This window comes from Cherax quadricarinatus, chromosome 38 (assembly GCF_038502225.1).
Source record: "Cherax quadricarinatus isolate ZL_2023a chromosome 38, ASM3850222v1, whole genome shotgun sequence".
Taxonomy (NCBI): domain Eukaryota; kingdom Metazoa; phylum Arthropoda; class Malacostraca; order Decapoda; family Parastacidae; genus Cherax; species Cherax quadricarinatus.
In genome coordinates, this window is record NC_091329.1 from 31,034,738 (window position 1) to 31,047,351 (window position 12,614).

General features: G+C 43.3%; 1 protein-coding gene across 1 annotated transcript in view; it reads right to left on the minus strand.

Moving 5' to 3' along the window:
* LOC128693088 (techylectin-5B-like) overlaps positions 1-12,614 on the minus strand; it is a 252,419-nt gene that overhangs the window by 81,702 nt on the left and 158,103 nt on the right. The gene's annotated exons all lie outside the window — the stretch shown is intronic.

Sequence of the window (12,614 nt, forward strand, 5' to 3'; positions counted from 1 at the left end):
TCCCTACTATGGCTCCTGTCCCCTATGCGGTCATTCATATGTATTCCTTCCTGCGTATAATTCCCGACTACCTGGACAAAATCTCCAGCTTCACCATTACTGTCTCCCAGGACAGCATCTCCAGCTTCCCCATTACTGTCTCCCAGGACAGCATCTCCAGCTTCACCATTACTGTCTCCCAGGACAGCACCTCCAGCTTCACCATTACTGTCTCCCAGGACAGCACCTCCAGCTTCCCCATTACTGTCTCCCAGGACAGCACTATCAGCCCCCCATTTACTGACTACCAGGACATCATCTCCAGCCTTACAGTTTCTGACTACATGGCCAGTATCAAGGGCAGTACCATTCAGCCCGGACTTTTTATGTTCCCATCTGTTGTAGAAAGCTTCCAGGTTTTCTATGAAAGCAGCTTTGATGTTGACCTCTTTTAATACCCTTGTGATTTTAGTCCACAGATTTATCTCATTTGGGCATACCCAAAAACACTTCCCTGTTTTAATACTGCTTGTAGCTAGTTCTTGGATATCTGCACAAGGGGCGTGACACCAATTTCCACAGAAATGACAATTTATGCATGTGGAAGCCCGTTTGTTTGACTGACCACAGACTACACACAGCTTCATAATGATTTGAATGGTTGATTTACTGCAATTCTACTAGCAACCTCTTGAATATTCTATTAATAACCTGCTAGGTGGTGCACAACGAAACCGTTTGAAACCAGTCCAGGGTTCGGACCAGTCAAGGGTTCGGACCAGTCAAGGGTTCGGACCAGTCAAGGGTTCGGACCAGTCTATCTGATCTGATCAGTGGGTCACTTATTTAAACCATACTGGTGGGTGATTTGAGCTAACACATGAAGGATCTACTGGAAATTATCTACCCGAGTAATATGTGATTTGATTGATACAAAAGTATAACTTGCGTGTTGAAGAGCCGGTGACTGCTGGCACTCCTACAATGACGAACGGTCGAGCCTCCACCTTTGTTTATCAATCGCTGTATCTAGCTTCTCTATTTTTTTTTTCCGTCTCCACCACAATAAATGCTATATTATCACTATAGTTGACTGGTGCAAATTTTGGAGGAAGGGCGCTTTTTCTGTAGTAATAATTGCTTCTCGTTGTGTATATTGCGACCGCTGGTAACTACAGGTTATATGAAATTCACAGTAACGTCTGGTATTTCAAGAAAAAGAAACTAATGAAAGTCACTCCACTTCACTAAGTACCATTATAATACTGGTTAGTTGCTACTACAACACTGTATTCTGCTATTCACTGGTATCACTAGATTATATGCGAGTACACTAGCAGGCCAGGAAGATTATTAAAAACAGCTGACCTGTGGTAAGTTTCTGGCGACTTCTGGCACCTGCCTCTATAGGCTTATCACTTCATTTACAAATTCACCTGTTTTCAAATGACACTTTAGCCTTTATCATCAATATACTAGGGAGCCACTGTAGTATACACTATACACTATGTATACTCAATGCTTTCAGGGAGACTTTCTTTCCTCTGACACAAAGTTCAATATTATTATTTTTCCACACGGGACAGGCCTATGATTCCCCTCTGGCAGTAAACTCTGCTAGGAAGTGCACACTAATTCTCCTTTTTTTACTCAGTATATAGGGAGTGACTTTCGTGTACAAATTTAGTACTAATCCCTCTAGGATTTTCCAAGTGTATATAAGCATGTATTTCTCCCGCCTGCATTCTATGGAGTCCAGGTTGAGGAACTTCAAGTGTTCCCCAGTAATCGTGGTGTTTTATCGTATTTACGGGTGGCGTGAAGATTCTTTGTACATTTTCTAGATCAGCAGTTTCACCTGTCTTGAAAGTGCTGTTTGCAGCAATTTAGGTGTCCCGTAACTTGTTCGCTAGCACACTCAGGTCCGGAGTTCGGATCTCCTATGGTACGGCTGGAAAACATTAGGGACGGATTTCCATAAGACACCTGCTGTTCCTGTCCCTGTTCACCCATCAGTTTAAAATGGTTACCTGCGTGTTAGTGGACTGGCGTGGGTCGCATCCTGGGAAATGCTCAGCATAATAAATAACTTTTTATATAGTAGTATGTCATTGACGTCAGCTATGGTCTGTATCCTTGTACATGTATATTACATCCCAGGAGTCCAAATGGCCTGTTATCCTGGGTGTAAAGGGAGCAAAATAAACACAGCAGAAAAACTTTTGACTTACATTATCCTTCACCAATTTAGAACAGAAGTATGTACACTATATACACTATGTACAGTGATAGGTATTAGTGCACTCCACGGTAAGCAAGGCAGAATAGAAGCCACTAGAGAGCAGACCGTGCTTCAACCAGCTCTAGAATGGGAATAACAAGGGCAGACAGGAGAGTGGTACCCACATAACCTCTGCGATTGCCAAAATCATCATCTTATTGGCTGGAACCTGGTTACTGGTTCAACGACGGGGCCCCATCGTCAACCCTCAGTCACCTGGTTCGCTGGTTGGGGGAGATAGCCTGTAAATGAGGGTGTGTACATGCGCTGAATAAAGGTTACGTACTCTTTTCATGCCACAATGTACTTGTAGTAAATAAAGACATTGTTATAAATATTCCAGCCTAGATAGAACAAGCGACCAGAAGTGTGTCATCATGGGCATTATCCGTTGTCATTTTTCTAGCATATGCGATTGATACAATGTTGTGGTCTTTGAAAGTAAGAATCTCTGACATTATGACTCCCAGGTCTTTTACATTAGTTTTTCACTCTATTGTGTGGTTGGAATTTGCTTTAAGTTCCAACATAGTTTTAATTTCCTCACGTTTCCCATATCGGAGTAATTGAAATTTCAGCTGCCCATTTAAACATTTGGTTGCTGTGTGCTTGGAGTCTTGCAGTATCTTCAATGGAGGACACTGTCATGCAGAGTCGGGTGTCTTCTGCAAAGGAAGACGCGGCACTGTGGCTTATATCCCTGTCTGTCAGATGAGGATGAGGAACATGATGGGAGCGAGTACTGTGCCTTGTGGAACAGAGCTTTTCTCATTAGCCGCCTCAGACTTTACTCTGTTTACTACTTTTCTTTGTGTTCTATTTAGTAGGAAATTATAGATCCATTTACCAACTTTTCCTGTTATTCCTTTATCACACATTTTGTATGCTATTACACCATGGTCACACTTGTGAAAGGCTTTTGCAAAGTCTGTGTATATTACGTCTGCGTTTGGTTTGCCTTCTAGAACATCCAAGAGCAGGAGCAACCTGTTCTAAACCCTTGTAGCCCTGGGTTGTGTAACTGATGCGTGTCTAGACAAGTGATCATCTTGCTTCTTAGAACCTTTTAAAGATTCTTATGATATGGGATGTTAGCTCTATCGGTCTGTAGTTCTTTGCTATTGCTTTACTGTTCCCCTGATGGAGTGGGGCTATTTTGTTTTTAGCAACTGTAGTCGCCTAATTGTACTCGCCTAATTGTAGTTGCAGGGGTTGAGACTCAGCTCCTGGCCCCGCCTCTTCACTGAGTGCTACTAGGTCCTCTCTCCCTGCTCCATGAGCTTTATCATACCTCATCTTAAAGCTATATATGGTTCCTGCCTCCACTACCTCACTTGCTAGGCTATTCCACTTCCTAACATCCCTTTGACTCATATGGGTCTTAAACTTCCAATTGTGACCTTGTTTCTGTGTCCCCTCTCTGGAACATCCTGTCTCTGTACACCTTGCCTATTCCACGCAGTATTTTGTATGTTGTTATCATGTCTCCCCTAATCCTCCTGTCCTCCAGTGTCGTCAGGCCGATTTCACTTAACCTTTCTCCATAGGACATTCTCCTTAGCTCTGGAACTAACCTTGTCGCAAACCTTTGCACTTTCTCTAATTTCTTGACGTGCTTGATCAAGTGTGGGTTCCAAACAGGTGCTGCATACTACAGTATGGGCCTGACGTACACAGTGTACAGTGTCTTGAACGATTCCTTACTAAGGTAACGGAACGCTGTGGGATGACCCCTGTGTCTATGCTCTCTCCATAGAATGTTACAAGCAAATTATAGGAGTTTCTTGCAGTTCTTGATGAACACGGAGTTTCTCGAGTCTGGGCCTGAGACAGAGTGCATGGACATGTCATTTATCGCCTTTTCGAAGTCATGTGGTGTTAGGATAATATCAGATAGGTTTGAATCTACCAAATTCTCAGTCTCGCTCATTTAGGTCTTCGACTCTTAGTCTGGTTAACGGCTCGCTAAAAACCGAGTCATATTGAGACTTGAGTAACTCACTCATTTCTTAGATGTCATCTGTGTAAGATTTAGATTTGGCATAAGACAAGAAATATTTTGGGTTTCAATTTTATGGCTTTTAGTTCTTCCTGCGCTTGTCTTGTCTCGATTCCAGGTTGAGGGACTGATTACCTCGAACTTCTCCTCTCCTTACCCATTTCTACTTTGTATTGGACTGATGAAGCCACTGTGTGGCGAAACGTTTCTTCAATAAAGATTCCCATGTGCTGCATAAGTGTCTCAATTCTTCAACCATTCATCACACACACTCCTGTAAGATCCCTTGAGATTAAGTTTGACATTTGCTATTTCTCTGACCAGTGCCTCTCTTCGTATTACAGATATATTGGCCTCTTTTAGCCGCTCTGTTATTCTTTCCCTTCGCCTGTATAGGGAGCGCCTATCTCTTTCAAGTTTACATCTCTCCATTTTCCTTAAGGGAATATGTCTTGAGCATACCTCGAGTGCCACAGAGTTAATTTTTTTTTCTAGACAAATGTTTGGATCAGTGTTGCTTAGGATAGCTTTTCAGTTTATATAATTTAGAACCTGGTTGACTTGGTCCCACTTTGTTTTTGTTAGTGAAGTTGAATTTGGTGAAGGCTCCTTCGTGACTGATCACATTTTGTTGGTCTGGGTTTTTGATATCGTAATATTTCGTATCAGATCATCATTGTTAGTGAAGATGAGGTCTAGTGTATTCTCCAGTCTAGCAGGCTCTATTATTTGCTGGTTTACCGGGAGTTTACCTGGAGAGAGTTCCGAGGGTCAACGCCCCCGTGGCCCGGTCTGTGACCAGGCCTCTTGGTGGATCAGAGCCTGATCAACCAGGCTGTTACTGCTGGCTGCACGCAATCCAACGTACGACCCACAGCCCGGCTGGTCAGGTACCGACTTTAGGTGCTTGTCCAGTGCCAGCTTGAAGACTGCCAGAGGTCTATTGGTAATCCCCCTTATGTATGCTGGGAGGCAGTTGAACAGTCTCGGGCCCCTGACGCTTATTGTATTGTCTCTTAACGTACCAGTGACACCCCTGCTTTTCATTGGGGGAATGTTGCATCGTCTGCCAAGTCTTCTGCTTTCGTTGTGAGTGATTTTCGTGTGCAAGTTCGGTACTAGTCCCTCTAGGATTTTCATGTATCTCTCCCGACTGCGTTCCAGGGAATACAGGTTCATGAACTTCAAGCGCTCCCAGTAATTGAGGTGTTTTATCTCCATTATGCGCGCCGTGAAGGTTCTCTGTACATTTTCTAGGTCAGCAATTTCACCTGCCTTGAAAGGTGCTGTTAGTGTGCAGCAATATTCCAGCCTAGATAGAACAAGCGACCTGAAGAGTGTCATCATGGGCTTGGCATCCCTAGTTTTGAAGGTTCTCATTATCCATCCTGTCATTTTTCTAGCAGATGCGATTGATACAATGTTATGGTCCTTGAAGGTGAGATCCTCCGACATGATCACTCCCAGGTCTTTGACGTTGGTGTTTCGCTCTATTTTGTGGCCAGAATTTGTTTTGTACTCTAATGAAGATTTAATTTCCTCGTGTTTACCATATCGGAGTAATTGAAATTTCTCATCGTTGGTATTATCACTGCTACAACATTATTTGCAACATTCCTCCATTTTAGGTGCCTTAGGTTGAAATCTCCCAGGAGCAAGATGTTGGGTGCAGGAGCTGGAAGATATTCCAGACAGTGGTCGATTTACAAAAGCTGTTCTAGAATTTTTGGAAAGTTGCATCCAGAGGCTTGTATAAAACCACAATGACCAGGTTTTGATTCTCGATTTTTGCTGTCAAAGCTTCAACATCATCATTTGAGGCATTTAGTAGTTCTGAGAATATCAGTGACTCTGACGTACAGGCCAACCCCCCTCCCCCCTTCCCTTTTGCCTGTTCACTCTGTCACATCTGTATAGGTTGTAACCTGGGATCTATATTTCCTTGTCCAAGTGATCCTTTATGTGGGTCTCAGTGAAAGTCGCGAACATTGCATTTGCCTCTGCAAGCAGTCCACGGATGAAAGGTATTTTGTTGTTCGTTGCTGTCTCTAGACCCTGTATATTTGCTAAGTTGAATGTTGTCATATTAATGGTATGTTGAGGGATTTTTTTTCCCTGTCACTAATATCTGTTGTTTTTTAGTGGAGGCCACTGATAATGATTCCACTCCAGAAGTGATTTGAGTTAGTATACCATTTCTGTCATTTCCTGCCAGTTTTATTTTTTCCTTCCTGGCGCTTAAAAAAAACCCTCTTTCTGGAGTGGCTGTGGCTACCCAGGTTGTCCCATAGTCTGGATGTTCCGTATCTTCTTGTCCCTTTAGGTGGTGTGTCTGACAATATAGGTTATAGCATTGTGTTTCCTGAACTGAAGAGTGGCACATTTCGGGGTGGAAAAACTTACAGGAAGAATGATTACATTCTCATGCTGCTATGAGCACGGCATTTTCTGGAGTGGTCAGAGTTGCACGTCCCACCTGTTTTTCCTGATATTCTATACCTGAGGATAAATAAGGCATAGAATTTGCATAGGTCTGGTTTCTGTTTGCCTTTTTTTTTTGTGATTGCATTCCCTACTGGTGCGTGGTTTTCTGTCTGTCTATCTTCAGCACTAGTACTAAAAATGGAGCCTTCACCAGCTATTTCTGGTGTTTTATCTTCACCATTCCTTACCTGGAGTGGGTTTCGGGGGTCAACGCCCCCGCGGCCCGGTCTGAGACCAGGCCTCATAGTGGATCAGGGTCTGATCAACCAGGCTGTTACTGCTGGCCGCACGCAAGCTGACGTATGAACCACAGCCTGGTTGGTCAGGTACTGACTTTAGGTGCCTGTCCAGTGCCTTCTTGAAAACAGCCAGGGGTCTACTGGTAATCCCCCTTATGTAGGTGGGAGGCAACTGAACAGTCTTGGGCCCCAGACACTTATTGTGTTGTCACTCAGTGTACTCGTGGCGCCCCTGCTTTTCATCGGAGGAATGTTACATCTCCTGCCGAGTCTTTTGCTTTCATGTGGAGTGATTTTCGTGTGTAGGTTTGGTACCAATCCCTCCAGGACCTTCCAAGCGTATATTATCATGTACATCTCTCGCCTGCGTTCGAGGGAATACAGATCAAGGACCTTCAACTGTTCCCAGTAGTTTAGGTGCCTTATGGCACTTATGTGTGTCGTGAAAGTTCTTTGTACACTCTCCAGATCTGCAATGTCGCCAGCCTTGAAGGGCGCCGTTAGTGTACAGCAGTATTCCAGCCTAGAGAGCACAAGCGATTTGAAGAGAATCATCATGGGCTTGGCGTCCCTAATTTTGAAGGTTCTCATTATCCATCCTATCATTTTCCTTGCAGATGAGGTAGATACATTGTTGTGGTCTTTGAAGGCTAGATCCTCTGACATCATCACTCCCAGGTCCTTCACATTACTTTTCCGCTCTATTGTGGTATTTGTGGTATACCCTGACACATTTTTAATTTCTTCAAGTTTTCCATATCTGAGTAGTTGAAATTTCTCCTCGTTGAACTTCATATTGTTTCAAAGATTTGGTTGATGTCCTCTTGGAGTCTCGCAGTGTCCTCGATGGAGGTCACTGCCATGGTGATCCGGGTGTCATACGCAAAGGAAAACACGAAGCTATGGCTTATATTTCTGTTTGTCAGAAATGAGGAAGAGGAATAGAATGGGAGCGAGTACTGTGCGAGTACTTGGGGCATCCCTTTGTTTACTCTCTCCAGTGGTATTGCTAGTTTGTAACTTTGGGGTTTGCATGTCTTTGTCTACACCTGTTTCCCCAGCACTCGAGCTCCTGTGTTCCTGCAGGCCATGAACTTTCATTTCTGTATTCTTACAGGTACAGTCTACCAGGACAGCATCTGTACCTGGGGCGATAGCATTATCTGGCCCAGTCCTTTTATTTTCCAATTTGGGCATTTGGGCATACCCAAAAACACTTCCCTGGTTTAATATCTCTAGTGGACGATTCCTGCATGTCTGCACACGATGCATGGTTCCATTTCCCACACAAGTTGCACGTCATCCAGGCAGAAGCCCCTTGTTGGTGCAGGTGCACACTACACAGTGTTTCATTATGCAGTTTTTGCTTGTTATACTGTATATTCTGCTAATAGCCTACTTAAAGTGTATATCTATTTGTGTATATAAACACTGCTAGCAGTAACTGTTGTTTTTATATAATGTAAATTGGTGCAGATTCTTTACATTTCCTTTAGTTTTTGTCTCTTGACATCTTCATCTGCTGTTTTTGCAAAAGTTGGTGGTTAACACAAACATTATTGATTTTGTTGGTATCACAGGTACACACGAGTTTATTGATTGTCGTTAGGTCAGTGTCAGTCTCCCCCATATATCATCTGTCTCACCTGCTGCAAGGAATTTCTAATTTTCCTTCTCATTTAAATAACGTAGTTGTTGTGGCCCGTGGCCTGGTGGCAAAAGCTCTGGTTTCACACGCTGAGAGTCCGGGTTGGATTCCCGGCAAAGGTAGAAATATTGGGTGTGTTTCCGTACACTGGTTGTCCCTGTTTACCCATCAGTAAAGTGGGGTACCTGGGTGTTAGTCGACTGGTGTGGGTCGCATCCTGGGACGAAACAGACCTAATTTGCGGGAAATGCTCAGCATAACAAGGGACTTTCTATATAGTAGTATGTCACTGATGTCAGCTATGGTCTGTATACCTTGTACATGTACAGTACTTGTAGTAAATAAAGATTTTATTATATATTATTATTAATATCCTTAATGATAGAATAGGCAATGGTATCGGTGTTGTATTTGTTCTATGTAATGTCAAAAGAGTTTTCTGGAGCACAAGTATGAAAACTGATAAATTTACTATTAAAAATATCACGGTACTGGCGGGGTTAGAACTCATGGCAAGTGAGCAGCATAACTCACCCTGGTCAGTTTACACTCACGTTATTACGATTTCATTAGTCAATGTGTTGTTGTTCCTCGCCACCTTAGAAGTGTTAAGTGATAAGTGTTAAGTGTTAAGTGTTAAGTGATAAGTGATAAGTGTTAAGTGTTAAGTGTTAAGTGTTAAGTGATAAGTGTTAAGTGTTAAGTGATAAGTGTTAAGTGTTAAGTGATAAGTGTTAAGTGATAAGTGTTAAGTGATAAGTGTTAAGTGATAAGTGTTAAGTGATAAGTGTTAAGTGTTAAGTGATAAGTGTTAAGTGATAAGTGTTAAGTGATAAGTGTTAAGTGATAAGTGTTAAGTGTTAGGTGATAAGTGTTAAGTGATAAGTGTTAATTGTTAAGTGATAAGTGTTCAGTGTTAAGTGATAAGTGTTAAGTGTTAAGTGTTAAGTGGTGTATTTGGAAGTGAAGTGTTAAGTGTTAAGTGTTAAGTGTTAAGTGTTAAGTGTTAAGTGATAAGTGTTAAGTGATAAGTGTTAAGTGTTAAGTGATAAGTGTTAAGTGTTAAGTGTTAAGTGTTAAGTGTTAAGTGATAAGTGTTAAGTGTTAAGTGTTAAGTGTTAAGTGATAAGTGTTAAGTGATAAGTGTTAAGTGTTAAGTGTTAAGTGATAAGTGTTAAGTGATAAGTGTTAAGTGTTAAGTGTTAAGTGTTAAGTGATAAGTGATAAGTGTTAAGTGTTAAGTGTTAAGTGTTAAGTGTTAAGTGATAAGTGTTAAGTGATAAGTGTTAAGTGTTAAGTGATAAGTGTTAAGTGATAAGTGTTAAGTGTTAAGTGATAAGTGTTAAGTGATAAGTGTTAAGTGTTAAGTGTTAAGTGTTAAGTGATAAGTGATAAGTGTTAAGTGTTAAGTGATAAGTGTTAAGTGATAAGTGTTAAGTGATAAGTGTTAAGTGTTAAGTGTTAAGTGATAAGTGTTAAGTGATAAGTGTTAAGTGATAAGTGTTAAGTGATAAGTGTTAAGTGTTAAGTGTTAAGTGATAAGTGTTAAGTGTTAAGTGATAAGTGTTAAGTGTTAAGTGATAAGTGTTAAGTGATAAGTGTTAAGTGCTGTATTTGGAAGTCTCTGCTGTAGTTCTGTGATTCTGGATGAGAAATAAAGTCTGGAAAAACGCTTCCTTAAGGAAAGTTTTCATATTGAAAAATCGTGGCATTACTTCAGACAGTAGTGCAAGACCTTCCACCACAAGGTCTGGCATGACACAGTGCATGACCTTCCACCACAAGGTCTGGCATGACACAGTAGTGCATGACCTTCCACCACAAGGTCTGGCATGACACAGTAGTGCATGACCTTCCACCACAAGGTCTGGCATGACACAGTAGTGCATGACCTTCCACCACAATGTCTGGCATGACACAGTAGTGCATGACCTTCCACCACAAGGTCTGGCATGACACAGTAGTGCATGACCTTCCACCACAAGGTCTGGCATGACACAGTAGTGCATGACCTTCCACCACAAGGTCTGACATGACACAGTGCATGACCTTCCACCACAAGGTCTGGCATGACACAGTAGTGCATGACCTTCCACCACAAGGTCTGGCATGACACAGTAGTGCATGACCTTCCACCACAAGGTCTGGCATGACACAGTAGTGCATGACCTTCCACCACAAGGTCTGGCATGACACAGTAGTGCATGACCTTCCACCACAAGGTCTGGCATGACACAGTAGTGCATGACCTTCCACCACAAGGTCTGGCATGACACAGTAGTGCATGACCTTCCACCACAAGGTCTGGCATGACACAGTAGTGCATGACCTTCCACCACAAGGTCTGACATGACACAGTGCATGACCTTCCACCACAAGGTCTGGCATGACACAGTAGTGCATGACCTTCCACCACAAGGTCTGGCATGACACAGTAGTGCATGACCTTCCACCACAAGGTCTGGCATGACACAGTAGTGCATGACCTTCCACCACAAGGTCTGGCATGACACAGTAGTGCATGACCTTCCACCACAAGGTCTGGCATGACACAGTAGTGCATGACCTTCCACCACAAGGTCTGGCATGACACAGTAGTGCATGACCTTCCACCACAAGGTCTGGCATGACACAGTAGTGCATGACCTTCCACCACAAGGTCTGGCATGACACAGTGCATGACCTTCCACCACAAGGTCTGGCATGACACAGTAGTGCATGACCTTCCACCACAAGGTCTGGCATGACACAGTAGTGCATGACCTTCCACCACAAGGTCTGGCATGACACAGTAGTGCATGACCTTCCACCACAAGGTCTGGCATGACACAGTAGTGCATGACCTTCCACCACAAGGTCTGGCATGACACAGTAGTGCATGACCTTCCACCACAAGGTCTGGCATGACACAGTAGTGCATGACCTTCCACCACAAGGTCTGGCATGACACAGTAGTGCATGACCTTCCACCACAAGGTCTGGCATGACACAGTAGTGCATGACCTTCCACCACAAGGTCTGGCATGACACAGTAGTGCATGACCTTCCACCACAAGGTCTGGCATGACACAGTAGTGCATGACCTTCCACCACAAGGTCTGGCATGACACAGTAGTGCATGACCTTCCACCACAAGGTCTGGCATGACACAGTAGTGCATGACCTTCCACCACAAGGTCTGGCATGACACAGTAGTGCATGACCTTCCACCACAAGGTCTGGCATGACACAGTAGTGCATGACCTTCCACCACAAGGTCTGGCATGACACAGTAGTGCATGACCTTCCACCACAAGGTCTGGCATGACACAGTAGTGCATGACCTTCCACCACAAGGTCTGGCATGACACAGTAGTGCATGACCTTCCACCACAAGGTCTGGCATGACACAGTAGTGCATGACCTTCCACCACAAGGTCTGGCATGACACAGTAGTGCATGACCTTCCACCACAAGGTCTGGCATGACACAGTAGTGCATGACCTTCCACCACAAGGTCTGGCATGACACAGTAGTGCATGATCTTCCACCACAAGGTCTGGCATGACACAGTAGTGCATGACCTTCCACCACAAGGTCTGGTATGACACAGTAGTGCATGACCTTCTGCTACAAGGTCCAGCCCTCATTTTATAACATGTCTCAACACTTTCAACTGTTGCATTTCTCCAGAACTGTCACATCCTCATTGATAAATATCTGACCCATTTCGCCACTTCCACTGTGGCTCTAGTATACAAGTCTCCGTCCTCATGCCTATATATCAGACTGATAAAGCCTGCTGTGCAGGTGACTGGTCATCAACATGCAATATCTACCGCACTGATCCCCTGTTTACCCTATTATGCCTTTCTCTAAATCCGTAAAGTCTACGAAGAGTTCCTTACCCTTATCTATTGTAAGTATTGTTAAGTTATATGCATCAATGTAAATACATGGTCTACACATCCAGTTCTCTTCCTAAATAATACTTGTTCTGCAGTA